We start from the raw sequence: 27,349 nt of genomic DNA, 5'->3' as shown, positions 1-27,349 counted from the left end.
AAATTTTAGTTTCATCTTTTGATATTTATATTAAAGAAAAGGACTGTCAGGAGATAGACTTAAACAGAATGAAATGATTTGTCACACCTCTGAAACAATCAGTCTGAAGCTGGTTTTCAAGCAAACACCATGTAATTAGGAGATACACCTGCTCAGGACTTAAGCCATGCCTATTATTTTACATCCAAACTACAGCAAACAGTGCCAGGACTTCTAGTTCAAAATGTTGGTGTAATATTCCTGAAGGAAACCACAGATTTTATTCTTCTGTATGCAGGACAAACTAAAATACATTTTTTTGGTGTTCAAGTTACTTTTGTAGTTAGCCTTAAGTGATCCATCACAGCTTCTTTAAAACAAAGCCTTATTTATTTGCTCAAAGCAACATAACAAGCATAACAAGTGGATGAAGTAGGAGCAGCCATATGCTCTCACTGTTTAACTATATTTATTTTACTGTTGACAAGTTTCACTCAGCTGACATGCTTAATTCACAGGTGAGGGTTATTGCCAGCCTTTGTGGAAACAAATGCATGTGTTTTCTTCAGCTGCTGATAATTCCACCATTTTCTTTAGCGACTTTAATAGATTACTGTCCCCTTTGATCTCAGATTTGGGCTGGGAAGATAAACCATTGTTAAGCTTGTTTGACTTCTCTTAATAGCCAGGTATAGGGAATACAGGCAGAGTTTCCAGGTTCTCTATGTTTCAACAAAGCTTCTTCATAATCTGTCTAATAATTTATTTTCTTCAGCATTGTTTGCTTTCTTCAAGCATTCCCCAAAACTTTTCTTGGAACTACCCAGCCAGGCAGGATAAGCTTAATGAAGTTAACTCCAGGGCCAGAGTTGGTATTCATGAAAATAATGCAGATGTCTCATGCTCTTCAGCAACCAATGAGTATTAATGATATGATTCTCCAGTGGCTCAAAGAGGTAAAGATGCATTGCTATCAAAGTTGTTTCTGTTTACAAGAGTGGTTAATTTTGCATAGCACAATGTGGTGGAGAAAACAGCAGTGTTGGCACCAGAGCCTATGGAGCAGGCTATATTGTATATGAGCAAGAGATGGAGGTCTTTGATAAGAGATGATGCAGGGGGGTGGCTTTAATGCTCCAATTCATTTTCTGTGTGAGAGGGAAGGATGGCCTATTGAAAGTTTCATTTTAGGCCAGTTAACTAATACTGCCCCTTACTGATTCTTCAGCCATGCTCAATTAGAGGGAATCCTTTGTCCTGACACCAGTCAGGATTACTACAATTCATCAACTTTACCCTGAAGAGTGCTTTTATACCAGCTAGACCTCTTAGCTCTAGCTGTGAAATGCCTAGCCACGAGGTTGCTAGCAGATAATTTTCCTTGTCCCTGTAAAGAGTAGGCCACTATAGGTACATATCCAAAGCTAACTAATAATAGGCAATCTAAATATGTAGCAAGTGTTGTATATTTGGAAATTAATTTAGAGTAGCTGTTAGCACATGTATTAAGCTGTACCAGGAGTGTAGAAATACATCAAATAGCAAGGGAAGATTTTTTGTTAAAAACATTAACAACTTCAATGCAAGGAATAGTTGAGCTTGTCAGATGAGAGAGCTGCTATACCCTCAAAATAGCTTTACAACTGCTTGGACAAAGGCTCTGAAAAAAAGCTTCATTGGCTTCAGAGTCAGGAACAAGTAACCACAGACAACGCAATACATCAGTTGTTGCAGCTGAAAAAAAGCCAGGCTTTGCCAACACAGCTTGTAAACTACAGAAGGTCAAATCCCAGTGATTCAAAACATTTGCATAAACTGCTATGAAAACCAAATGTTTTCCCTTTAATTCAAATGAACACGAAAATTAAACTAACAATAAAAATTGAAATGAAAGTTCTGGCAAGTATGTTGACATGCAGAAAAGAATAAGGTTTCTCTGCAGCATTAATTAAAGGGTGAGTCATAGTAGAGAATATCTCATTGCAACCATTTGTAACTAGTGGTGATGTGCTAGACTTCAGTTAGACCAATGACTATTGTAGAGATTTTAGCTGTCTTTCATGATTATAGTTGAGGAAACTGTTGCTCACCAATTATAACCTGGTATACAAAAGGCCAGAAACAATCCAAACAGTTCACATGTAACAGTTAGTATGGCTGATTTTTTTCTATTGAAAAAATATGTAAATAAAATTTTCACAGGTTAAATCAGCCCTGCTAGAGAATAGCATCTAAAAATTCTAATATTTATTACTTTTATGTCTTTTATTCTAATATATTTTTCTTTACAGAAAACCTCCAATATGGACAGAAAACCGGAAATAAAAGCACTTTCAAACTACTGGGAATAGACTAACCATGATAGGTAGAAAATGTGTTATACTGCCTAACTAAAAGTCTGAGAGCAGGAACAAATGCGTGTAGCATTTTTATCTTCAGGAAAGGACCAAATTACATGATGAATTGGAGCAAATAATGTTCAGTAGTGTGTGCTTGCAGTCCAGATAGGCAACCATACCTTGGTCTTTATCAAAAGAAGCATAACCAGTAGGTCGAGGGACATGATTCTGCCCCTCTGCTCTGCTATCATGAGACTCTACCCGGAGTGCTGCATCCAGCTCTGGGGTCCTTAGCACAAGAGCACATGGACCTTTTGGAGTGAACCCAGAGGTGGGCCATGAAAATGCCCAGAGGGCTGGAGCACTTCTCAGATGAAGACACACTAAGAGAGTTGGGACTGTTCACTCTGAAAAGAAGGCTCCAGGGAGACCTTACAGCACCTTCCAGTAACTAAAGGGGGCTACAATTGAGCCAGAGAGGGATTTTTGGCAAGGGAAAGTAGTGACAGGACAAGGAACAAAAATTTAATTTTGATAAGATATTCATTCTAGATAGAAATTCTATACTGTGAGGGTGATGAGGCAACCTCACAGGTTGCCCAGAGATTTTGTGGATGCTCTTCCCTGGAAAAGTTCAAAGCCAGGCTGGACTGGGCTTGAAGCAACCAGTGTTAGTAGAGGGAGTCCCTGCCCACGGCAGGGGAGTTGGAACAAGTTGATCTCTAAGGTCCATTCCAACCCAAACCATTCTGTCATTCTATGAAGTAATGAATACAACTAAAGGATAAAGATTTTTTCCAAAATACAATTTTTTTTTTACTGAAGTCAGCATGGCCTTTGCATTGATTTAGATAGAAGCACAAAATACTTGACAGCACATTAGTAAATATTACAAAAAGACCATAACCCTAACCCTAAACTAACAGAAAAATAAATTAATAACATAAGTTAAGTTCTGGACATTGTTTAAGAAATTGTAGAGTATACGTGGTTATACTGTTTAGTAAGATTCTTTTAAAAGTATTGTTTCTACCCACTGCAGATGAATACCACCAGTAAAGGTATTTAATAAAAAGTTGTGACGGAACAGAAAAATATGTACTGGCTGGAACAGTGAATTTCGGGAAGTAAGATCGTGGGACTTGTGGTTCCTGCTTCCTGCTGTAGGCTGATTAGTATTCGATGACCATGATGATCACAGTCCCAGTGTTGTAAACTTAAATTTACCCCTTCTAGCTAGAATTGATTAAAATGTTTTCCATGTCTTTGGCAAGTTTTGAATTTCAGTGGACAAATAAGTGGATTTTGGTATATGAAAACACAGTCCCTTTATTTCTTGGCAATGTAGGGAGAGATGACTTAAATCACATTTTTCACCTCCATTTCAAATTTTGTCTGGCACCAGAAATATCTATGCACAATTTAAGCAAAAAAATAAAGAATGGACCTCACTTTTCAAGAATTTCTGTTTTTCACTGCCAGCTCTCCCCTGCCATATTTTTGTCACAACTCATTCAGAGTGGCTTTCTTGTGAGCTGCAGCTGGAGGAAAGTCAGAATTAGGTCACAGACATACAGGCTCACACATGTATCTGTACAAAAGTCTCTGTATTTATGAAAAGTTTGGGACAAATCCAATCTCTGGTGTCAGTGAGTCAATTAACCTTCAAATCCTGTATTTCTTAGGCATTCAGGTGCTAGTATGTATTGCCTCCTACATAGCGCATTAGTAACAAAGACATAAAATTCTTCTCTGATACTCTATATGTCTCTTCTACCTCAAAACAAACAATTTAAAATAATTAAAGAAAAAAGATGGAATTTCAATTATCCTGTATGGCATACATTTTAGATGCGCTCATTTGATGTGTTTTACTTAATCTAACTTAACAACAAACCAAGATCCTAGGAAAAACCAGAATTTTGCACATAGTGCTCTGAAAACCTGAATGCTTCTAATGTACTAGACATGATTTCTGAACTAAAGAGAATTTTCTGAGTGTCATTACTGTGTCTGCCTTCTCAGCAATCATAGAGGCTCACATCTATCATTTCCTTTGTTCAGTGAGAGACAGACTTCTTGCCATAAGAAAAAAAAAAGGAAAAGACTGGAAATATTTACTGTGATTTAATGGAAAAAAAATTAAAGATCCAGTCAAAATACTCCCTGCAATTTATATTTTAGAGAGTTAAATATAAATTGGTATTTAGATAGATATACATACATCTACATGAATTATACTGATGAAATTAATATTTTATATGTTTTTTAGCTCTTCACTATGTTAAAATAATTGTGTAATATAAACTATTATATGTTATTTTTTAATCTATCATTAAAAAAATCTATGTACTTTTAAAATAACTTAATGAAGTGAGATGATAGCAAAATCCTGTTTTCATTTACATTCATCCCTTTCTACAGCTATTCAAATTAATAATCTTAAATTGAATGTGTATTAGTTGTTTTTCAGACCCTTTTAGTTATGCTCTTAATGTATTACTGATTTTTTAAAATCAGATTTTCTCTGGCACCAGCCAAATTTTTTAAATGCCTTATCACACTGGATGTATGCAAGAGGCATCTATGTTCTTCAAAAGAGACATTCAGGTTAGAAAATTTGACTTAAACATTTTTGTCCTAACTGAAAATTTTGTAATGAACTCACATTGGGGAAAAAATCTCGCTGCATTTTTATTCTTCTAATGCATTTGCCAGCATTTGGGACAGTTGTTTGCACTTCTTTGTTGCACTTGTTGCACAGTGATGCCATTCTCAGGTGTCACACTGCAGGGAAGGGAGTTGCTCACATGCAGACATGATCTTTCTCAGCCCTAAGTTGAAGCAGATAAGGTATATTAGTGTATGAATTTGAGACAAAATGGGGTTTTATCTTCATGGAGCATTTTCAGTGGGATTGGATAGCACCCTGGGAATCCTCACCTGACTTTTTCACTTTCTGATGCCTGTATATGCTCCTTCTTCCCACATATGGTTTACTTATTTGGCTGGGTGATGCACACTCATAAACAGAGTTACCTTTGGCCACTGGTTGACACTGAGGATGCTGCCCACCCTGGAATTTCAGATCTTCTGACCCTTAATTTTTTAGCACAAGAGATGGAGATTGTTTTCATCTTCCTAAATCTCTGTAGCATGAAAGGATTAGACAGACTGAAGCACTACAGTGAGTATTACTCTAGGAGTCTCTTCAGAATCGTATTAAAATAATTCAGAAATATTCTCAAAAGGTAGAGGAGTAATTTTACTTTAAAACTTGTATAACTGCTGCTTGAAAGACAAAGGAAAGTAAATGCCAAATTATTTACATGAAAGTATATCAAATAATACTAATTATGTAAAGATACGATCTTTTTAATGGAACACTCATATCTATGCTTTAACAGGTTTTATGAAGAATTCTATAAAATGGGGGCACATTTGTCCTGATTTTTTCCCTAAAATCTTACTGTTCTTTAGGTGTCAGTGTCAACTATTAAATATGCCTTTTCCTTTTTTAAATACTAAGTATCTCCAGGTCATTCTTAAAAATACGGTTCTTCTTGTCCCAAAAGTACATGCTGCATAGGTAGAATAACCACTGACATTCCCTGTCACAGCAGACCACAAATCATTCCTAAAATTATTCTTAGGCTTTTTTTCCAGTTAAAATCTCTACTGTGGCACAGGTGAGAAACCACAGCTACTGGATATATATTGAAGCCAACTGCCTCGCTTTTTTTTTTTTTCCAAATATTAATAAGATACAGGATTGAAGGGGGCTTTCCCTCCCTCATTTAAACATAATTTCTGTAAAAGTCATGAATTAAGAACTTATTCTAACACATTCCCCCTTCTTTTCAGTCCCTCATGATCATCTCTCCTTTATTGAAAAAAAGCTAACGTATCACTGAGATGAAGTGGATCAGTTCTGAGTTGCGATAAACCTGTGTGCTGCTGTCTGAATTGATATAGTTCAGCCCTGTGAATCTTTAAGAGATATACTGAGACTGGAATGAGATCATCTACCTGAAATTACCTATCTTGAGATTCAATGGCTGCAAAGAGTAGGTGAAAATTTTCATGAATACTTGCTTCAGGAAAAGGAAGTATGGTGAGCATGACTGAAAAAGGAGCCATGGCTTCTCAGTGTGATATATAGATCCATTACAACTTACAGGAACAGCCACTGGTAGTAGCAAAAATCCAGGCAGGTTTAAGTAACTGGGCTGCACTAGCAGCAACATTTTCAACCAAGGAAAGGAATTGTCTCACAAACAAGCCCTTGTCTTTCTGGTTTTGTTCTCTGCCCTTTTCAGAATTTGCTGCTAAGCTAGAGCCTGGCCCTTTCTTCTTTACAACTCACCTGTGACTTGAACAGTTTTGCGATGGACCAGACAACACCCACAATGCAGCTAAACAGTGATCCTGCATCTCACACATTAGTTTTAACGGTGTTATCCACTGCATTCCATTTTCTGGTTTGGCTCGAAAGGTGAAATGAGTCTGCTTTTCTGTAAACATAAACTGGCAGTGCTCAGTAATTTGGTAATTGGTATTTGATAACTGCTATTTTATTAATTTCTATACTGCATGCAACCTGAAAGTCCAGCCTTCTGTTTGGGGTCACTTCACCATTTGCATTGCATGAAGTCCCACTCCAAATGCAGTGCTTAGTAGTGCCACTTGCTTGCATACAGTTTTACATTCCATTCACTTATGGCTGATTCTTACAGCTTTCAGTGCACTGAGAGCGCAGTGAGAAGGACACGAAGTCAGTGTGTTTTCTGACCCATATAAGGCAGAACTAGATGCTTACAATGCTCTTTGAGGGTGGAGTTTTAAGTCTGTCTTCTGATGCCAGGCATTATGTTTTATATGTTATTTCATTTCTAGTGCCCTGTTTGTGCTCCGGACCGCATCACGATCTGGGTGCAGTACTCTGCCTCTTCCTACCCTGTTCCCCAGCTCTCAGACTTCCTCTTCTCCTCAGCCATCAGGCAATGAAAATTCTCTGGCAGGGTACTTTAAATATATTATTGCTCCTGGGCTTTTTGCTGATTGGAAGGAGTTGTACAGTAAAAAGGTGCAGAGATGTTTGTGTGATAAATGGGAATATATAGACTGGGATGCTTGGCAGGGCTGAAAAAATACTGTCATGTGCATTGAAGATGGAAGGGAAGGGAGGGGAGTGAGACATGAGCTGTTAAAGCGAGTGGCAGTCACCTACAAGCCTAATCCAAATAAAACCCCTCAGAGCAGAGGGACATACCCCTCCAGTTTGCACCATCACAGAAGGATCAAAGAGAATAGCAGCCCTTGCTCACGCTGTATGAGCCTCTGCCACAGAGCCCCTCCTCAGTGGGAGCGGGCACGGGAGGGGCCCGGGTCACCTCGCCGTCCCCTCGGCCCAGCGCTGGGCTCTGGCTGGGGGCAGGCAGGAGCAGCACGCTGCAGCCTCAAAGGCTGGAGCAGCCAATGCACTCCTCCAAGGCCGGCGCAGAGCTCCAGGAGACCCCGCGGCTGCCTGAGGCACCGTGCCTCCCGGAGCTGCTGCCGAGCGGCGCGCCTCTGCATCCCAATGCACGCCCGCCGCTGTGATATACGACCCAGCCGGAGTGAGAGAAGGAGTCTGCTTGCCACATTATTATGCATCCTCTTTAAGACTCCAGGGGAGGAGGCACGGGGTTCAGTTGTACTTCTACTGGATGAAAACTGAAAATATCTGTAAATGATTAAAATGGTAGGAGAGAAACAATCATAAATATTCATCATCTATCACTACTGATTTATTTTCCTAATGCTGTTGTTACTCATAGGACCAGATCTGCCTTGTTTTGGCTCCAGTACCACATGTACAGCACACTAGAATTTAGAAATAATTATGTTTGTATAAATTTAAAACACCACATAGTTAAAGGGAATTATAGGTATGACCTTTGTGACATGCTGTCAGGTTTTTTTATGTTATCTCCAAAATATAACAAACAAATGCACGTGGTATTTAGAAGGTTCTGTACTTTTCAAACACACCTTTACAAGTAGCACTAAGGGAATATGATGCTTTAAGAATTAATGCAACATCTTGACCTGTTCCAGAGCACTGCCTAATTATTATGTTAATGCTATTTCAGCAAGATAGGTATTTTTTTTCCTTTTTGTGAATGAAAGGAGTTGCTTTTATCACTCTTGTGTATCCAGCATGATTTCATCTTAAATTATTTTGTTGGAACTCACAGAGCTTCATTTATGAGTAGATGAATAGAGATATATTCGAGGTACATGTAATTAAGAAAAAAACAGTGTAATACTGAACAAATCTGTTCATTTGGTATTACTTTTTTCTTTAAAAATCTCCTTTAGTTTGCAGTCAAATGTTCTTCTCGGATCTATTTTGACATTGTATTTTGCAAAGAAACTATTAATCCACAATTTGTATGGCAATAAGTAGGAAACAATTGCAGTTCCTCATACAACAAACTAAACACTGTCCTTCTATTTACTAAACAAGACAAGTTTTCTGAAACATAGGGGTTGTTTTTTTTTTTTTTTTTTAATAGTTAGGTGGCTCAGATCCAGCAGGCAAACCTGTTTTACTGATGGGGTCTCTACTTATCCAGTGTTTCTGTCATCAGCCTGACCTTGCAGCTTTCTACAGTGCCATTATACCCTGGGTGCTGGCTTATTTTCATACAGCAGCCCCCAACTACTTGATCCCACTTCATCTACTTCATGGACACAGACATTTGTTGGGCTTATTAGCTCAGCAGGAGCCTTATCATATTTTGTATCTGAGGCTGTTGGAGATGTCAAGAGATGGAAATGCTGTGTAGCTTTTTATCCTCCCTTCTTGCACTTTCTCTGAGAGCCCAACAGTGCATTTGGATTCAATGCTCTCCTGCCACTAGCTGCTGAGATCTCTTTAAATATGTCTAGCTTTGCCATCTGTACCAATAACACTGCAAAGGCTTAGCCATGATTAGGCTGTCAAGATTTATTAAGTTAAAAAGTATCAAAGTTTCTTGCTGCAACCTCAGACCTTTTAAGAGTCCACCTTCTTTAGAAACCCTTCCCCCTCCTGACTAACACTACAGTCAATGTGCTTCGCTTGACCTTGACCAACATATGCACCCGGGGAACACTAATGAATTTGGGCCAATTCATCTTGGAACTCCAAATTTAATCAAGCTGACATGCCAGGGAAAGCAGACTGTAATTAACTACTAGCATTTTAGGTAATCTGTAAATTTCATAAACTTAGCTCAATCTGTTTCTGTGGTATTAAGCATTTTTTTGTGGATTTAACAGACTAAAATTGTTAAAATAATACAATAATAACATTAAAAAGAAAGTGTTGTTTCAGAGCATTAAATCCTTCTAAAAATTACTATTAGTCCAGGAGAATAGGATGCCACCAAACAATGTATGCTTAGCAGCCTGCCTAGTAAAACCAAGTGAATCCAGTGTTATCATTTCTTTTTGAAACTGAGTCATCCACTCATTTCATGATGTGCGTGTTATGAAAATGTACAATCAGTGAAAATAAAATAGAAAAAATCCCTTGCTCAGTGTTATCTTTCAATTGGTTTAATTTTAATGAAGAAGAGATAGGAGCATTAAAACCTAGCCCATAGGGCTCCTGTTTTGTTCTGCTTCATTTTATCATTATTTGTAAAATGGTAGCACTCAGAGGTCCTGGCCAGGATCAAGGTCCCACTGTGTGAAGTGCTGCATGAACGCAAGGTTCCAGCCCTGAGGGAAAAAAAAAAAAATACAGTAAAATATTGATTAAAATATAAAAAAAAAGAAGAGAAAAGAAAAAAAACCACAACCCACCCACCACGCTAAACCAGACTTCTCTGAGACTAATATTCAAATCTCCAGGCTGAAATAGATCCTCTGACTATTTTTTACTTCTTTTCACATCTGCATGAAGCACCAACAGCACACTGAAGCTCCAGGCTCTCCACAGTGGTCCTGGTAGGTGAGAAATTTTGGGGTGGCAACAAATATAACAGAAGAACAAAGTCAGAACTCTAGCAATCAAATTATTATATATGCATATAAAAGGAAAAATGCCAACTGGCAGACTAAAACCATCACTACATTTACAGCACATCATCTCAGAAATTATAAACCTTTGATATTTTAAAAGTAGCAGTTAAGAAAAATATTAAAAGTAGGACCATGCCAAAGACTGAAACATATACATACATATATACATATTGTATACACGCATTTCCTGCAGACTCTGTTAAAGGGAAACAATCAAATAACATCAGATATTGCTTTAATCAAATAAATGTTAATTATTTAAGAGCAGAGGTAGAGAAGAGCCAGAGCCATTAATTTAGGTCCCCTTCTTCAATATGTGTTTCATAAAAATGCCACCTTTTGAGATCTTTCTATTGTTTTTCAACCTAAAAATTAATGAAGTTTTTTAAGGCAGACAGCAGCACAAAGAACTACAGTGAATATGATGTTCATCTGCTCCTGTGGATCTTCAGAGTCCTCCTTTTCAAGGAGAAGGATGAACAGCATTTTACTGACAACTAATGAAAATTCCTCACTTTTGCAGTGTGTAAATACTTAAATAAGTGCATATACAAATAATGTACAGGGAGTGACAAAAGGAAGCATGTGCCTTAACCTTTTCATGCTGATTATGGTCGCTTTGCTAGAAAGGAGGAATAAGGTCTGTGCTTAAACATAACATGCAAACACACACACACACACACACACAGTGTTTACACACATAATGATCATATACAGCAATACATATATTCCATAGGATGAGATTTTTGACTCTGTTCCAAATGTTAATGCCGTTTTAGATGGACAAATCGGTCATGCATGTCTTTCATGAAATTTTTTCTCGTAGTGAAGAAACCACAGCATAACACCACATGATCATAGAAGGTTCTTTACTGTCTTGTGGCCAGCAGTCTTTCATTTCTAAATGTACTGGACCAAGGGGAATAAAACCAATTCAAGACTTCCTTCCTTCATGAGGCTGGAAAAGCTAGGCATAAATTTCTTCTTCTTTCTCTTGGTATATGACTATGCACATGCATGGGTCTCAATAACAGAAACAAATATCTGTTTTTTTTGCGTAAGCTCAGAGAGCTGAACAATGTCTCTTACGTGCCCTTGGTCTACAAAAATGAAAAAAATCTACTCAGGCCTCTTTCTTAATGTATGGAGTACCCAGGACTTTATTTTGAACAATGCATAAACACAATTCAAATACTCAAAAAAGGTGGAGTCTACATAGGCATGGCCAATAATGTGCTGTACACTTTCAGAGCTTTAAAAAATGTCTTCACATATGTTATTATGATTTATTAAGCAAATTCTTGACCCTAATAGCTAGTAAAAGCTAGCAAAGTGCAACTGGCTACTTTAACGACCGGAAACATAAATGCTGGTTCACAGAAAGTAATCTCCCAACCATCATAATGTGCAATAGATCTTTCAGGACACTAAACACTTGACCAAAATGATCTCACCTGCTGTCAAATACCGTCTAAAATCCTTTTCTTGACTGGTCAATGAGAACATTGTGGTACAAAGATATGTCTTATGCCAACATATTAGAGACATCATCATTGGGCTACATGCAGGAACAGACAATGCAGATTGTTTAGGTGCTGGTGATGGGTGGCCTCCAGTGACTGGGTGAAGAAATACCCAAGGTGGTGTAGAACCATTCCTGAGTAGACCTCAGGTGATTGTGGGATAGTTGTCAATCTATAGGTTACCTATAGGGAGCCCTGAATGGATTAATCTTACTCCTTCTTTTCACAGATCCATAGAGATAATTGCAATACCACTATTTTGCTGAACTTTCACCAGCTCCACGGCTGCCACCTTAGCCTCTCCAACCAATTTTATCTCCTAAAAGAGGAAACATAAGAATATGAGAAAAGTTTAAATTGATGCAAGGATCTGAGGAGCTAAAAGGCCACTCATAGCTGAACAAGACACTTAAAAATTTTAAGGCAACCTCCTAAAGGGAAAAATAAGTTAATGCAAAACATTGAAAGCAGCAATCAGTAATGTTGACTGTAGCTTCAATGGAGCATATGCCCCCACTAGCTGATAATGTAGAACAATCTTGAGGCTGTATTAGATTCATTGATAGTCCTGACTACAGAGATAATTGTGGTAAGAGATGGTTGCACTCCCACTTCCCCAAGAGGCTGTGCCTATTGCTGTCAAAAGAAGATCTGGAAACTGTGATTCATGCTTTTATCATCTCCATGTTCCTAACTTAGGGCTAAGCGCTCCACAGAAGTTTCATCTTGTGCAACACTCAGCAGCCCACCTCTTAAGCAGGAAAACCTGCCAAGAGATCATAATGGAAATCTGCACACTCTAATGGATTTCTGCATTCATTATCCAGATACAAATCAACTTCCTGGTCCTTATATTTAAGGATATTTTAGATACTGGCTTTTAGCCAAGATCCACCATGCAACTTTGCTCATTGAAAATGCTGAAGTGTATGCAACCTATGTTCAAATGCTCAGAAGTGTTTAGTGTATAGGCTCCTGCCCCTGGAAGGAAAATTTAGCAGAATTCAAGATGTAGTGTGAATCACATCATCTCACAAGCAAATCATCCCATAATAGTGCGGCTTTAGGAGGAATGACAAGAGGTGAAAGAAAAGGAAGGAGTAAAGTGAGAAGAAGAAAAATGAGGAAAACCTTGCCTCCAAAACCTGTCACCTTAAGTACAAGTATGGACAGAAGCTTTCTACAGACAGCCATAATTTACTTAATTTACTTTTGAGTGTGAGAGTTACAGACATATTACCTGTATTGATAGAATTAGTGACATAAAACTTTCTCCCCAGGAAGCTTATGATCTGAGGGTACTCATAAGATATGCTGAAAAGGAACAAAAGGAAAGAGAGAGATGAGTTGGGATGGAGGTAAAACTTATACAATTGCAAGGAAAGCAGGAAAGTATTTTTGTATCAATACACGCACATATTCAACTCTTTTTTGGCTACCAAAAGCTGACCTGCCAAACATTTTCTTTGAAGTAAACTAGGAAAGAAGGGGAAGAAGAATGAGGAAAAGAGAGTAGAATATCAGCTAACAGGAGTTAGAACCTTAATTTAGTATTTTTACATGTATTTTGTTTCAGCATGAAGTCACAGGTATTTTGAGAAAATCTAGGAGCTACCTGCTCACAGGATTCACGTTGTAGCTAGTTCTAAAAGTGTATGGTGCATATCTGCTGCCGCAGTTAGAGCTTATTTTGGTCTTTTCAGTAATGTTTAGAGGAAAATGCACATCAAAATAAATCCTCATTCCTAGGTCTAAAGGCAGCATAAATAATTATTGTGAATCAAAATTGTTCCGTTGTATTTTTAATTTTTCAGGTTAATTTATTCCCCAAGCATGTAGAAGTAAAATTCTACTGTTAAGAAAAGAGGGAGGACGCAACAAGGTCCTAAACTGTAAATTTTTCATCAGGATCAGTTTTCTCTGAATTTGAGCTTTTTCTGCTCTAAATTGCTTGTGTTCAAAGTAAAGAACTTTGAAACTGAGGGCACAAAAAAATATTTATTCTATTGCATTATAACAGTATGGTAGGCTTGTCCATTGGCTTGTTTCCTGATGGTCTGTCTAGTTTTATTCTAGCTCCTCCCAGCTCTGTTAGAGCTACTAAGCATGGACATATGCCTAAACAGTGGTCTCTAGTCTGAAGGGACCATTAAAGATATTCTGTGGTGGAATCTCTACACAAATTAGCAGGCATTTTTTGTCTCATCAAGAGATGTGGCTTTCTCCATGCTACTCTACATCTGAGTTTCACAAACAAAGATTCAGGGATAAGGCTCCAGTGGAACCATAAAATATTTGCTAGTCTGTCATTACCACAAACCTGGTTGTTAGTGGGGTGGAGTGCTCCATCTACTTTCTGGCACTAGCTCCAAGACTGCTGACAGATTTATGTGAAGAAGAATGTATACACACTTCTAGCTTCTGCCCAAAGTGTTGAAGGTCTAAATTTTTTTTTTTCCCCACAGATGGACAATCCCAAAGTGCAGCTAATACTGTCACATTAAATGACTCCAATATTGTAAAGTCGAGAATAGGTAAAATGGATAAACATTTGTTTGAAATTCATCCAAATACTATTACAGTTTATTTGTGTAAGGCAAACAGTAGGCTAGACTATTAAGGCAGGGAAGAAACCAGAGTATTTTCCTCTAAGACCTTATAACCTAAGCAGCATATAAACAAAGAACCTGGTCTTGGGAGATGCTGATCTCATACATACTACAATGATAGGTACAATAAAACAGCCTAGGTTGGATTCCTAGAGCATCCTAGTTTACTCTGAGATGGTGAAAAAAGTTTGGTGTTAGATCCTGTATGATGCAAGAGATAAGAAAAAAAACAAACTGTTGAGAAGAGTTTGGAGGACCAAAGCTAAGGATAATTTTGGGCAGGCTTTTAAAAGCATATAGGGTGCTGTTGTTGAAAGGATAAGTAGTGAGTCCTAGATTTCATTAAGTAGGTGTAAACCATCAAGACTGATGACCCTGTTTTTAGGATTTTTCTTGTTTTTCATTGCTGTTTAAGAATCACTGCTCCCACAACATCATGCTAACTTCACTGAGTTTGAGATTAGCTGGGGCACTAGCTGGGGAGATAGCCTCAGGCTTGTGTGTAAAGGTATGTGTTTCAGGTCCTACTTTAGGCTCTGCCACCTTTTGGTTGGGGTTGTCTAGATGGAGGAGGTAGATACTAGTAAGCATTAATATGAATTTATGATAATCTGGCTATACTGCACAGGTATAGCCTTTAGTAGAAATTGAAGTGTGTAGCACCAAACAATACACAATAGGAATATCCATACAAAAAGGTACCTATTTAGACATGAATAAAGGTAGAGTACTTTCCTTAAAGAACATATTATCTAAATAGCATATAAAGAAAAAGCCCAGTCCTGTGACGTGCTGTAGTTAGTGCTCTATTAATTCACTTCCCTGCTTACTGCATACTAACTTCTTGTATAGACAAGCAGAATTTAAACCTTGCAAAACTGTGAATGGTTGAAGCGATCTCATATATCCTTTTTAATGGGACTTCATGCAGGTAGCATCATCAGTAGCCAAACCATTTAGCTTTGGAAAGCTCCTCTTACACAGCTGTTGCTTATAGGTGGAACAGTAACTCCTGCAGCCACAGCTGATAACACTCATGGAGTGTCCCAGTGCTTCTGCCATTATGAATGGAAATCAAAAGACTGGGAGAAGTCATGGAAATATACTTGGCTCATGACATCTCACTGCCTAAGAGTCCTCCCAGGTATTGGCTGATGTCCTCCTCAGTGCACTAATGCTCTCAGCTCCTAACACTAAACATCATTTATTGGTATTTTTCTATGGGGGCAGCAACTGCTAGAAATGCTCAGGCATGTTAGAGGGGCTCCAGAGGGAATGCTTCCTTTGCCTCTTCTAGTGCTGCAGTTCCTCGTAAGATGGCATGCACTGCAGTGTCATTCAGTGGCTTAGGAAAATCTGCCTGGCCCATAAAACACTGCCAGCTCAGAAATTCCTAGGTGTATCTAGTACAAGAGGTTCAGAAATTATATTTCATCATTCACCAAACACATGAGCAATTTCTGGAATTGAAGTTCTGTTCAGGCCTTTGCTCTTTATAAATTTATGAGTGGGTTTGTGGCCTGTCACTAATAGGTCTCTAAATTAATAAGCTGACGTGTATTGCAACACTCTCTAGGGCAAACTTCCTTCAAGTTTAGAGTCTAGTGACCTGCCTTATGTCATGCTGTGGATTCAGACTTAGCAAAGGGTGGAATTTTCAGCCTGCTTTTTGTTCTGTGATAGTTTACAATAAGTCTGCTTCTCATTCTGTGTCATCAGTTAATATTAAAAGCAGAAAAAAATAATAATCATTGTCTTAGAGCACTGGAAAACAAGATTAATATCTCATTTTAATGGTATTTTTGAACAATGGGAAGAGAGAATGGAGCTCTTTTTCTTTAGAGAGTCTACTTCTTTACAAAGAAGAGTAAAGGTACCACTGTTTCATTATGTGCAGGCCGTGGTTTAAATCTGTAATCTCCATTGCTGCTCAGAGTCAGGAGTCTTGGGCTTCCATGTGTGCATACAGAGCTGTGCACCTGCTCACCACCTCTGATACTGCCAACCTGACCATGAACCAGCAGAAGGATAGGAGTTTACATTTGCCATGGCGCAGCTGGGCCCAAAGGATTGTACTCTGGCTGCCCAGAGATTGCAGATGTTCTAGGCATGAGAGGCAGAAGTGTATTCTGCAGTAAGGGGCTAAGCAAGGCTATTTTTTAAATACAATTCTCATCTCTTCCTGCTTACCCAAGAAATTTCTACAAGCTTGTGGTCAAAGAAATGCCTAATCTCACTATGGTAACAAGCCACAAAGAACTGGGAATCATATTGCCAGCTCATTGTATTAATGTGCTTTTTGCCTCCTAAAGAACTTTGTGATTCCTGTCTGCAAACAGGTAAGTCTTGTACCCCTCACACCCCCACGTGCACCAAGCTCATCTGTGTGAGGTGGTACACATTTGTCTTATCTGCACTGGAAGACTTATGTATTGTGGGTTTAACTGGGCCTGTGAAGGGAACAGCATGTGACTAGATATAGTCACAAAAGTATATCAGGCTATTAGTTATTTAAAAATGGTCAAAGAGATAAAAAATCAATTTGGGGGAGGAGGATTGTGAGCAGAAATAATGGAGTAAGCACTGCAATACACCCATCTCCACATTTAACTGTTCAGTCCCCACATCTGTAGAAGGAAAGCATGCTTTGAATGAGACATTCAGAGGGCATAAATCAGGAGACATCTCTGAAATCAGTGGTTTCACATCTGTGCATCAGCTAAGCACTGTGTTGCCGAGTTTTCATCATTGAAGACCAAATGAGTATGATCGCTGCATATTATACAAGAATTATTTAGTAGGCAGAGGCTTACTCTCTTGCTAAACAGAAACCTATTACAGAGGGAATGCATTCATATACAGCAGTAAAGTGCCTGCATTTCTGATTAAATAAAGAGAAAGGCAGAAACCCATGGAAATTAATATTTCTGTAAATCATAAAAGTAAGCCCAAGATTATTAACAATTTTTATAGGCATTCCATAAAACAGAAAAACTATATATGTGAGAAAGAGAGAGAAAGACAAAGAGACAGAGACAGAGTGAGAGAGAGAAAAACATAGACAGATAGAAAGGGAGAAAAATGTTTAGGATGCAGAGATAGAAAGGGAGAAAAATGTTTAGGATGCATGCAGCAAAAAAGTATTTTGAACAAGAATAAAAATAAAGATCAGAGTTCAAATTAAGCTGCCACACAGTCTCTATACATGATCTGCTCATTATATATTTATTGTTTCTTGACTACTGAAAAATGATCTCTATCACTGCTATTTTCATGTGACTTAAAAAAAAAAAAAGAAAAAGAATACATGTTATCTTCTGCATTATCTTGGTAGGCTAGATTATACACTGCACATAGTTAAACACACAATGATGAAACATTCATATGGGCTGCTCTCATTTCCCAGCTTCTTATTTTTACACAGAGGACCTAGATTTGCCAGAATCTCTCCCTCCTTTGGCAAGAGGGCAAGCAAGCAGTCATTTCAGAAACTGGTGCCAGTGCTACCTATGAGTCAGTGTGATGTATTTAATGCTCCATTTGTTAGAGGCTAAGTACATTACCCCTACAGTGCCCTAACCTCTAATGGCTCAGTGCCAGGGAGCCCAAGTCTGGTCCTGAACCTATATTACTACTCCACATTTTACTGCAGTGTCAGTTGTCTCTAATACATACATTAGATCTAGGCATCACAGTGCATCGTTTTAGCATTAGATTCTGGTATTATGAAATGTATCTTTTTCAGAATATTTCTTATTTCCCCATAATGCATCAAAAATGGGAATGAAAAATTAGACATGAATTTGAAGTGCAAAAATTTTATGTTTTCATCATTTTGTACTAAAGCTGGAGTAAAAATATAGGTGTTTGTAATATGGTGCACGGATCTGACATATAGCTCTTGATGTTCAGGGTTAAATTTAAATCTACATTGCCTGGTTACCAATCTCCGCAGTTGCACCCAGGCAGGACTAGGAAAGATTGATGATTGTGATTGTGAGATTAATCCTGCAATGTTTACAAGACTTCTGAGCTGAAACCTGGTTGGTCATATCATGCTATCCAGAGAAGGCCGCTTGGCTTGCCAGGGTAATTTCTTCTGATGCAGTAAATAACTAGGCATAATGAAAATACTCCGATGTATTCTACTGCCTGATTGATGCTCTGCATGCGATATGGCAAAGCAGTGCACTTCCTATCACAAATTTACATATACAAACCAGCAGAAGAAGCATGATAATGTCAGCATTCTCCAGAAGCCCTAGGATGCTACACAATTTTATAGCAGTTATGAATTACTGTTGACCTTTCTGGCCTCTTATACCAGTATGCTAGACTCAAGCATATTGAAAGTCATCAGTCTGAAGCAGTCATTCTTTACATAATTATGGCTATTTGTGTGTGGGAGGATAGTGTTTCTTTTATTGTTAAAAATTAGCATTAAAGAATATTACTGCTGTGATTGAATGGCCCATCTGTTTTAGGCATATATTTTAATAGAAACAGACAAAAGTATGATTCGAATTCTACAAACTATTTTTATAAGCCAAACAATGCCAAAATGTGGACTTTTACAATTCAGTACTCAATGAAAGAGCATGGCTTGTGTGTCCTGGTTTCAGCACAGACCTTTTTTTTTTTTTTTTTTTTTAAAGCAGGCTAAAAGGTCTTAGCACTTAGCACTATCATTTAAACTAAATTTCTTGCTGGATTTTGCAAGTCTAAATTAACAGGAAATATTCAGTAGTGGTATAAAAGTCTTTCAAGTACAAATATAGATTAAATCTTTGAAATCATGTAGATGCATTAGTTAAAGGAGCTTCCATATTTCATACTAAATATTTGAATAATCAGGCTTTCAGAACATCACTAAAACACAGTTCCTTATTATCATTTGCATTTTAATGTCCTTAAAATTATTACACTAAGGGAAATGTTTTTGATACATTACAGCATTTCCTCTAAATGTGTGATTATGTTAATGGGTTTTCAATCAGGATCCTAGCCTGACACCATAGGAAAATTTATGCAAAGTTCATACCCTGTCAGGGCCTTTAATCAGGACCATTTATTAGACCCCTGCCTTCTTTGATGGTTGCTGCTCCCTTTATTAAATATACTGACTTGGCCATCTGAAGAAAAGGACAATAAAAGGTTACTGGGGATGAAAGCATGAATGCTATTTGCTCATGTTTCCTTTACAGACACTTCTTCAATAATTAAGGAAGGGCTTTCTTTGGCCTTTTAGGCTTTTGAAGTGCATATCAAACATAACACTTAGTTCTTGTTTTTATGGAATGTTTAATGCACAGATTTAGGCTTAAGCACAAGTAAACTAACTTAGAGGCTGCTAACAGAATTAATTTAAATAATTTTCACAAAAATCACTGCAGTCACGTATGTCTACTGACTAGTTGAGCTATATTGAAGTGAGGCAATTAAACTTACTGTAATTTAGAGAAATACTGGAAACAATGGCTTCCCCCCCTTCCTTTTTTCCTTACACTGGTTATTTTTCTAGTTTTTTTCTGGGCAAACCTTAGCATGGCAAAGTCATCACTGCATCTGATAAAACAGCTTTCAATGTGAGAACTGTTTCCAAGATCACTCAATATATATGCTAGTTACTTTATAAAATTATTTAATACACTGCTTAAGGATTTATAGGAGGGTTGAAACTGGCATGAGTGACACTAATTTTTCCCCTGGATCGCATGCAGAGAAAAACACAACAAACAGCAGATCTAACTAAGTAGTATTGACAACCTGGGGTTTGGATACAAATTCAATATGAGAAAACAGACTCACTTCAATGAAATACAAATAAACAACGAATTCTGTTTTGACATGTCTAAATAGGTAGTAGGTGACTGAGAGGCTTGGGTCTCATAGGAAAGCCATTAGTGGAGCATTTGATAGGAAAACGTTTGATTTGAATGCAAGTTGCGTTTCCCCTCAGGGGGTGATCTGAGTGGTATACTGGGGATTCACAGGCGCCCTTTTCACTAAAAAATGCCTGCTGGGCTGTATCTTGATAAATGAAATTTGTAGGATCTCCTAATACTAACAAGTATATAACTATATCATCTATTTAGAAGGCATGCTAATTATATTGGTTCACTGATGTTCATTTTCTCATTCTGCAAAAATATATTAAAAAGTTTTAATAATGAGCACCTGGGTCAATTCTATGTCCAGCCTGGAAAAAATAATAATACTTCATTAGTTTAATTATCAATATTTATTGCTCTGAAAAAAGGAATTCATTATTTTTCCCCACAAGCAATTGGTAAATATTCAGTGAAGTGATAGGATAGCAGCAAGAAATTAGTTACATAAATGCCACTGACCTGATCTAGAATAGAGTCTTAAGCTAAGAAACTTTAAACTGAATAGTTCTCCGGCCTTTTTTTCTGAAAGAAACAGTGTCTTAAATGTTATCATGGCCATCATAAGTATTCCTAAAATGAGTAATCTCTAACAAGGTGTTCAGGTGAAAATGAGTACATCCTTATTAGTATTTAGATATCTACACACCTTTGTGTACATCTCTTAAGATGCTAGGGGTTTTTGAAACAAATGATTTGGTATCTAAATTGCACAGCTAAAAAATGCAATATATTTGATAAAATGGGAAGATTTGAATTTTTTCTCACATCAGGATCTTACAGAAAAATAATTTATTTTATACACTAGCATGTGACCCCCCCCCCCCATAGACCCTTTAAAATTCAAATCGTTTCAGTTGCAAAGCAAGATTATTCAAAGAACACAGGGCTAAAAATAAATGAATGAGGCACTAAAGAGTTAATGTTCAGAGAAGAAGCTTGGAGTTAGGGATTGTTTATAATGCCAAAAATGTTGCTGAAGGTAATCTTAGTAAAACAACCCTTCAAAATTAGTGTTACATTTAATTGTGTGCATGTGTTTCTGATATATCTCATCAGTGTTAAGCATCATTTTATCTTTCTGTTTGTCCACACAAAGAAGCCAGCAGACTGAATGATACTGGTAATGCCTGTTAGTTTGAAAGCAGAGAATGCCCGGTATGCAGCTTAAAGCACATCAAAGAAAATGTAACAGGACCTCAGTATGTCTTCCTGTTAGACAACACGTTGTTATTAAGTAGAAATACTATTTCTTGTATTTATGCAGTTTAGCAGATCAGAAGATACCTTTCAGAATTAGTAATTAGTAAAAAAAACCAAACCAACCACGTATTTTCCCTTGTGAGGTAGACAAATGAAAAAAGAAATGTTATATTTTCATGAATAAAGAAAGCAGGGGGATATTAATTCATGTAAGACACAGTTTATTGGTTTATGTCAAAGTAAGCTATCCTGATTAGCTAAATGGATCAGGTGTAAGGACATTAAAAGGGATAAGGTGGTTTCTGAGCATGTAAGAACATATAGCTTATCATATAAATATATATCTGTATTTGTTCTATATTGCTCATGCGCATGCACACACATTCTGCATATGTTAGGCCTTTCTGAGAAAGAGGCAAACAATATAGATGAAAATCAGCATCTGCGAAAGGCAGCAATCCCATGATTCCATCTGAGCCAATCACTTAACATATCATTCATAATGCTAGCCTGCTTTCATCATCCTCACCCTGTCACTGGCATCTTTCTTCATTTTCTTCTGCTTCTCAGTTCCAAGAAAGTGGAACCACTGTATCATTTACTGTCCACAACCTAAGCCGCTGATTTAAAGGCTGATTTTTTTATTTTCCATAATGTCATACAACTATCCTTTCTGCTTTCTATAAAAGTTTAAGTTCAGGAAGATCTTGGGTAATTTTAACACTGAAAACTGTTCAGGGAGCTCCATTTTCTCATTTTCTCTCCCACAGTCTTCTTTTCATTATAAATTTTATAATTACAAGCTTTTAATGAATACGATATGCAGGTCCCCCTTCTTTTTTTTTTTGCTTTTTGTTGTTGTTGTTTTGGCTTCCAGGGTTATACAACTTAAGTAGTAGCTTTTATTTATGCTCAAGAAAATTTCTAAATTAATAAAAAATGTTGCTATCATTTTTTTCTCTAATGACAAGATATGTTATATTTATTAAGCATATTCCCCAAATGTTGATAGTTAGATTGCTTTTATTAATGATTCCTAAACCCAAATACAGTGCATTTTTTTCTCTTTTTTTTCCTGTGTTATTATTATTGTTACAGTGGACAGTGATGACTCTGTGTCTTAAAACCTAATCACTAGTGCCTATTAAATTTGGGTTTCATATGTTACTGGAGGTAGAACTGATTATCATAGTGAATGAAATACTTGTTTGGCGTATTCCCAGAGGGCAAAAAGTCATTCTTCAAGGTGATGCATCTCATTTGAGGAATACATTAACAATTGAAGGCAGTTAAAAATACATGTGAACTCCCAGTGAGGCAAATCTGAGGTTGACCACATATATTTACTGACTGACTCTTGCCTCATTCAGGGAAGAAAACTGTGATATGGAAGGCTGGTTCCTGCAACACATGAGACCTTAATTTACAACTCTAATGTGGCAAGTAGATCATAGCTGCTTAGAAAATATTTAGGATTTAACACTCTGTATGGGTTTAAGATGTCTTTTGTATCTTGGAAGGTTAAAGAAAAAGTATGAGAAAAGATAAGGCTCAACAGCATTAAAGGTCAAGTTTGTGATAGAAATTAACTTCTTATTTCAAGGTTGTGTGATAAAATAAAGAATAAGACATGCATTTTAGAAACCATGCTGAGATCCACAGTGAAAAGTTTTATACAATAGAAAACAGGAGACAGGCTACAAAAAGGCCAGCATTATTGCTATGAAATGCCAGGTTACAGAGTGATTGCATTAATTGCAGTAACACCCTGAATAGATGGAGTGATACAGAGGATATCCTACACAATGATGAAACATATGACTGTAACAAATGCTTTTTTTTCCCCTCCAAATTCATTTTCAAAGCATGTGATATTTTAGTGGAAAATAAAGCAGAAATAGAAAGAAAGCTAGGGTACCAAAATTCCTTGAGTAGATCTGAGTGCTGACCAATTGAAATATGAAATATAAAGCAACATGATGTAATAAAACCCAAACCAAACAAAAAGAATGCAGTATTTGAGCTTGTTTTGTCATAAAATTAAAAGTTATATTCTACCATGTAGATTTTTATTTATTTGGAAAAAGTGATTTTTCAAAAGGTATAAATATTAACATTTTGATGCACAAAGAAGATCTGCCAAGTTTTCCACCTTTCTTTCGGCAAATAGAGTCAGACAGACACGAAGTTTTGCAGAAGAGAAAACAAAGCTAGATAAGGTTGGAATTCTTTTCATCTCCAAATAGTATCTTCCTCCAAATTCAAGAAATGGTAATTTTAACTGCAAAATAAATTCCTATATGAATGCATTCATATGTTTCACAGCCTTACAAAACCACCATTAGAATGAGAATGTGTGTATTGAAAGACAAGGAATAATAATTATATAACTGACATACATGTTGCTATCAAAAAAAGTTCCAAGACAAAAACAGAGACCAAATCCACTAGGGAGCTAATACACTCCTTCCGCCCCCCAGATGTTAACACCTAAATTCTGACTAGCTTCAGGACATCTCTGCACCACAACCCAAGCTATTCTCAGTTACCAGGTACATTATAACTGAAACCTCTTGAGATCAGTCCCTCAGTATAGCCAAGATATCACGACATTTTACTGCAGTCCATCAACCTGTACTTTTCTTGAAACACAATTAGACCTGGTGTGTGATTCCAGGATATCCATTATCCAAGGCAGCAGCTGAAGGCAGACTGGGAGGTAGTGTAACAGAGAAATAGGGTAGGGATGCAAAGGGACAGAATTTTATCAGGAAACACCACTCTGATGAAAGGAATCTTTTATGCAGTCCATAATCCAAACTGTTACACAAGAAATCCTTCACTGAGCCTAGAGATCTAACATTATATATAAAGCAAAATTGCATGGGCCTGTGGAAGCTGGCAGCTATGTGAGACATATGGGGCTTGAAAGCCCGAGGATTCTGCACTCAGAATGATGAGTTAGGATTTACATAGGGAGCTCTTCCTGTAAGTTTGATTAGCCAGATGTGTGAAAAGGAACCTAATGCTTAGTCAGAAATTCCTGAAAGGGGCTGTTGAAAAATCAGATGTGGTAGGAAGAAAGCAACAGCCCAGATGTGCCTTTGGGGAGAGTGAAAACCTTAATGCCTTACCCATGGCTTGCTGGGTAGGGCAGGTCTGGTTAAAATTACCATCTCGTGGAGTTGCACATCTAATAAGCTATGTAATAAGGTCCTTAAATAAGGACCTACGTAATCCAGAGCCATTGCAGAGAGGCACCTGTCACAGAGTCAGTCAGCTGTACTCCTGGCTTGAGTGTACTCCCAGGTGCACATTTCTGGAAAGGATGTATGATTTTGCCTTCAAGACTCCAAATCTACCATGTATTTTGATGTTTGATTGCCCCACTCAATTTAATTTACAAAATAAGTAACCGAGGAGCCTTAAACCGTTGGATTCTAAAACCTGTCATTTCTTTCCCCAAAGCCCTTTTTAGATTCTGTTAATCTTCCTCTCTTTCTGGTTTTCTATATCCTTGCTGAAGTACGGATGGATATATATCCTAGTCACCTTCTTCCTGTGCTATGTACAAAGTGAAATTGAGTTCCACACTGCTACCTGGTATTGTTTTTATTTTCATACCAAAGGAAAGTGTGAACCATGGAGGCAGGTCCTGCAGAAAGAGCAGGATCAGCAGTTGTCTCTGACTGACTCAGTATTGTGTTTCAACTCCAAGTTACTGCTGTCCAGAATTATTCAATTCTCTAACCAGAGTCCTTTTTTTTTTTTCTCTTCAATATATTTTTTTATTGTGCTGTATTAAAAAGTACAAACACTACCCATTTTAACAAACCATTCAAATTACTCTGTGAAAGTGAGATGTGCTCATCACTTGCTACCCCACCAACATCTGTGTCATTTGAAAGATGTGACACTGACATCTGCATTTTTGAGAAAGTGGTTAGCTAACACTGGATCCAGACTTGAAACTCTGGGTCTGACTGAAAAAGTCACTTTTTTGTTTTCTAGCAAAACCAACTAGTTTCTGTCATCTGTCTGTAAGTCAAGTTTGTGTGGCCTATTAACCACATAGGGCTCAACCTGTTATTAACCATAATATCTTTTAGTAATAAGTCAGTTGGTTGGAAGAAGTTCCCGTTACCTGCAGAATGTTTTTATAACCGAAGTCTTTAATCCTATTAAAAGGCTCAAACAAAAAAATCCATACAACTTGATGAAAATTCCTGTCTTTTGGAGAATAATTTGGCATTGACTATACTTTTGCCTCTTGTAATTAAATTTCTAGCTACTTTGGGTAATGTCTTTTTAATTAAATTTAAGACCATTCTCTCCTATTAGTAACTCTCTGGTTAAACTTCAGAACCCTTTGAAATATTTGGAAATCACTTACAGTCTTTGAGTCCCTTGGAATTTGCCCTGTTTTCCATTTCTTTATGGTCAACATTTATGGTTTAGAGACATTCTGGGTAGTTCCTGAGTGTGAGATATCTTGGCCAGTTAACTTAAAAATGTTAAAAACCTTTGCCACAGAGGGTAGAGTTCCAATTACAACAGCATCACATGGGACAGGTACATCTCTCTGTTTTTTTTTCAAATAAATAACTGAAATATCTGCTGAATATTCCTGTCTTCATACAACAGTATGTGATCAAACAAACCTAGCAGTGAACCTATAGATGTTACTAATAAGATTTTTAAAGCATTCTTACTTTTTAATTCTATGGGAAATTGATATTTCATTGAAATATCATTTGGCTTTCCTTTAGCTCTCCTAGAGGTTTTAACTTGCAGCTTATATCCACTTTCATTTGCTTTCCCATTTTTCCTTCCATCATATACTGTTATTTGTTCTATTGTCGTGTCTATAGCAGTTTAAAAGCCAAGAAATCCAATATGACATTTTTTTCTTAAATTCTAATTTCATTGATATATATCACGATATCCTTGAGAAATTTTTACTTGTTAATACTTGCAAATTTGGGAAAATCAGCTGCTTTAACATAACAGTAGTTATAGCAGTCATCAACACTGCTGTATATGCTTTTTTTAAAATTTTCAAGTCAGAAATTCACTTTATTTATCAAAAAAGAACACATTATCATAGAATATCTAGAGTTGGAGGGGCCCCATAAGGATCATTGAATCCAACTCCCTTCTCCTTGCAGGTGGAGGTGTGCCTTCTGATGCCTGATACTTTCTTATCTATTTTTGATGAAACATTCTCTTTATTATATTTAGAAACTCAGTTTCAAAATTAGCTGTATGAAATTACATTCTAAAGAAAAAATTTTTCCTGTGGGTGCATAATTATGGAACCCTTGATGCTGCTCCCTGGCTTGAACAGGTATTTTGTCAGATGCCCACCTCTAACACCATCAAAACTTTGTAGCAGGCACAACTTAAATCCATAAATAGCAAAGGCTTTGTGATTTTGCACAATATCTGCCAAAAAAAATCTCTGATGTAACGTGCTACCTTGTGTATTCTGCTACATTCTATCCTTGCAAAATTGGCTTAATGATTAGCTTTAATTGTCCATTCAAATGAAAATTCCTAACAAGTTTAAGTAACCCACTTCATGTTTGTTCTTATGCATTGTTATCTTATTTTGTTAATAAATACTCAGTAGCCGCATCTCTGATTTTGGATTTATCATATGTAGGATACAAGTTCCTGGACATGCATGTTTTATATCAGCAATGGTCTCTAGTTTTGGAAGCCTTCTACTTGAGATAAAAGGAAAATTTTGT

This window comes from Corvus moneduloides, chromosome 1 (genome assembly GCF_009650955.1).
Source record: "Corvus moneduloides isolate bCorMon1 chromosome 1, bCorMon1.pri, whole genome shotgun sequence".
NCBI classification, from domain to species: Eukaryota; Metazoa; Chordata; class Aves; order Passeriformes; family Corvidae; genus Corvus; species Corvus moneduloides.
The sequence above is the reverse complement of the archived record's forward strand: the minus strand, read 5'-3'. Positions refer to the sequence as shown.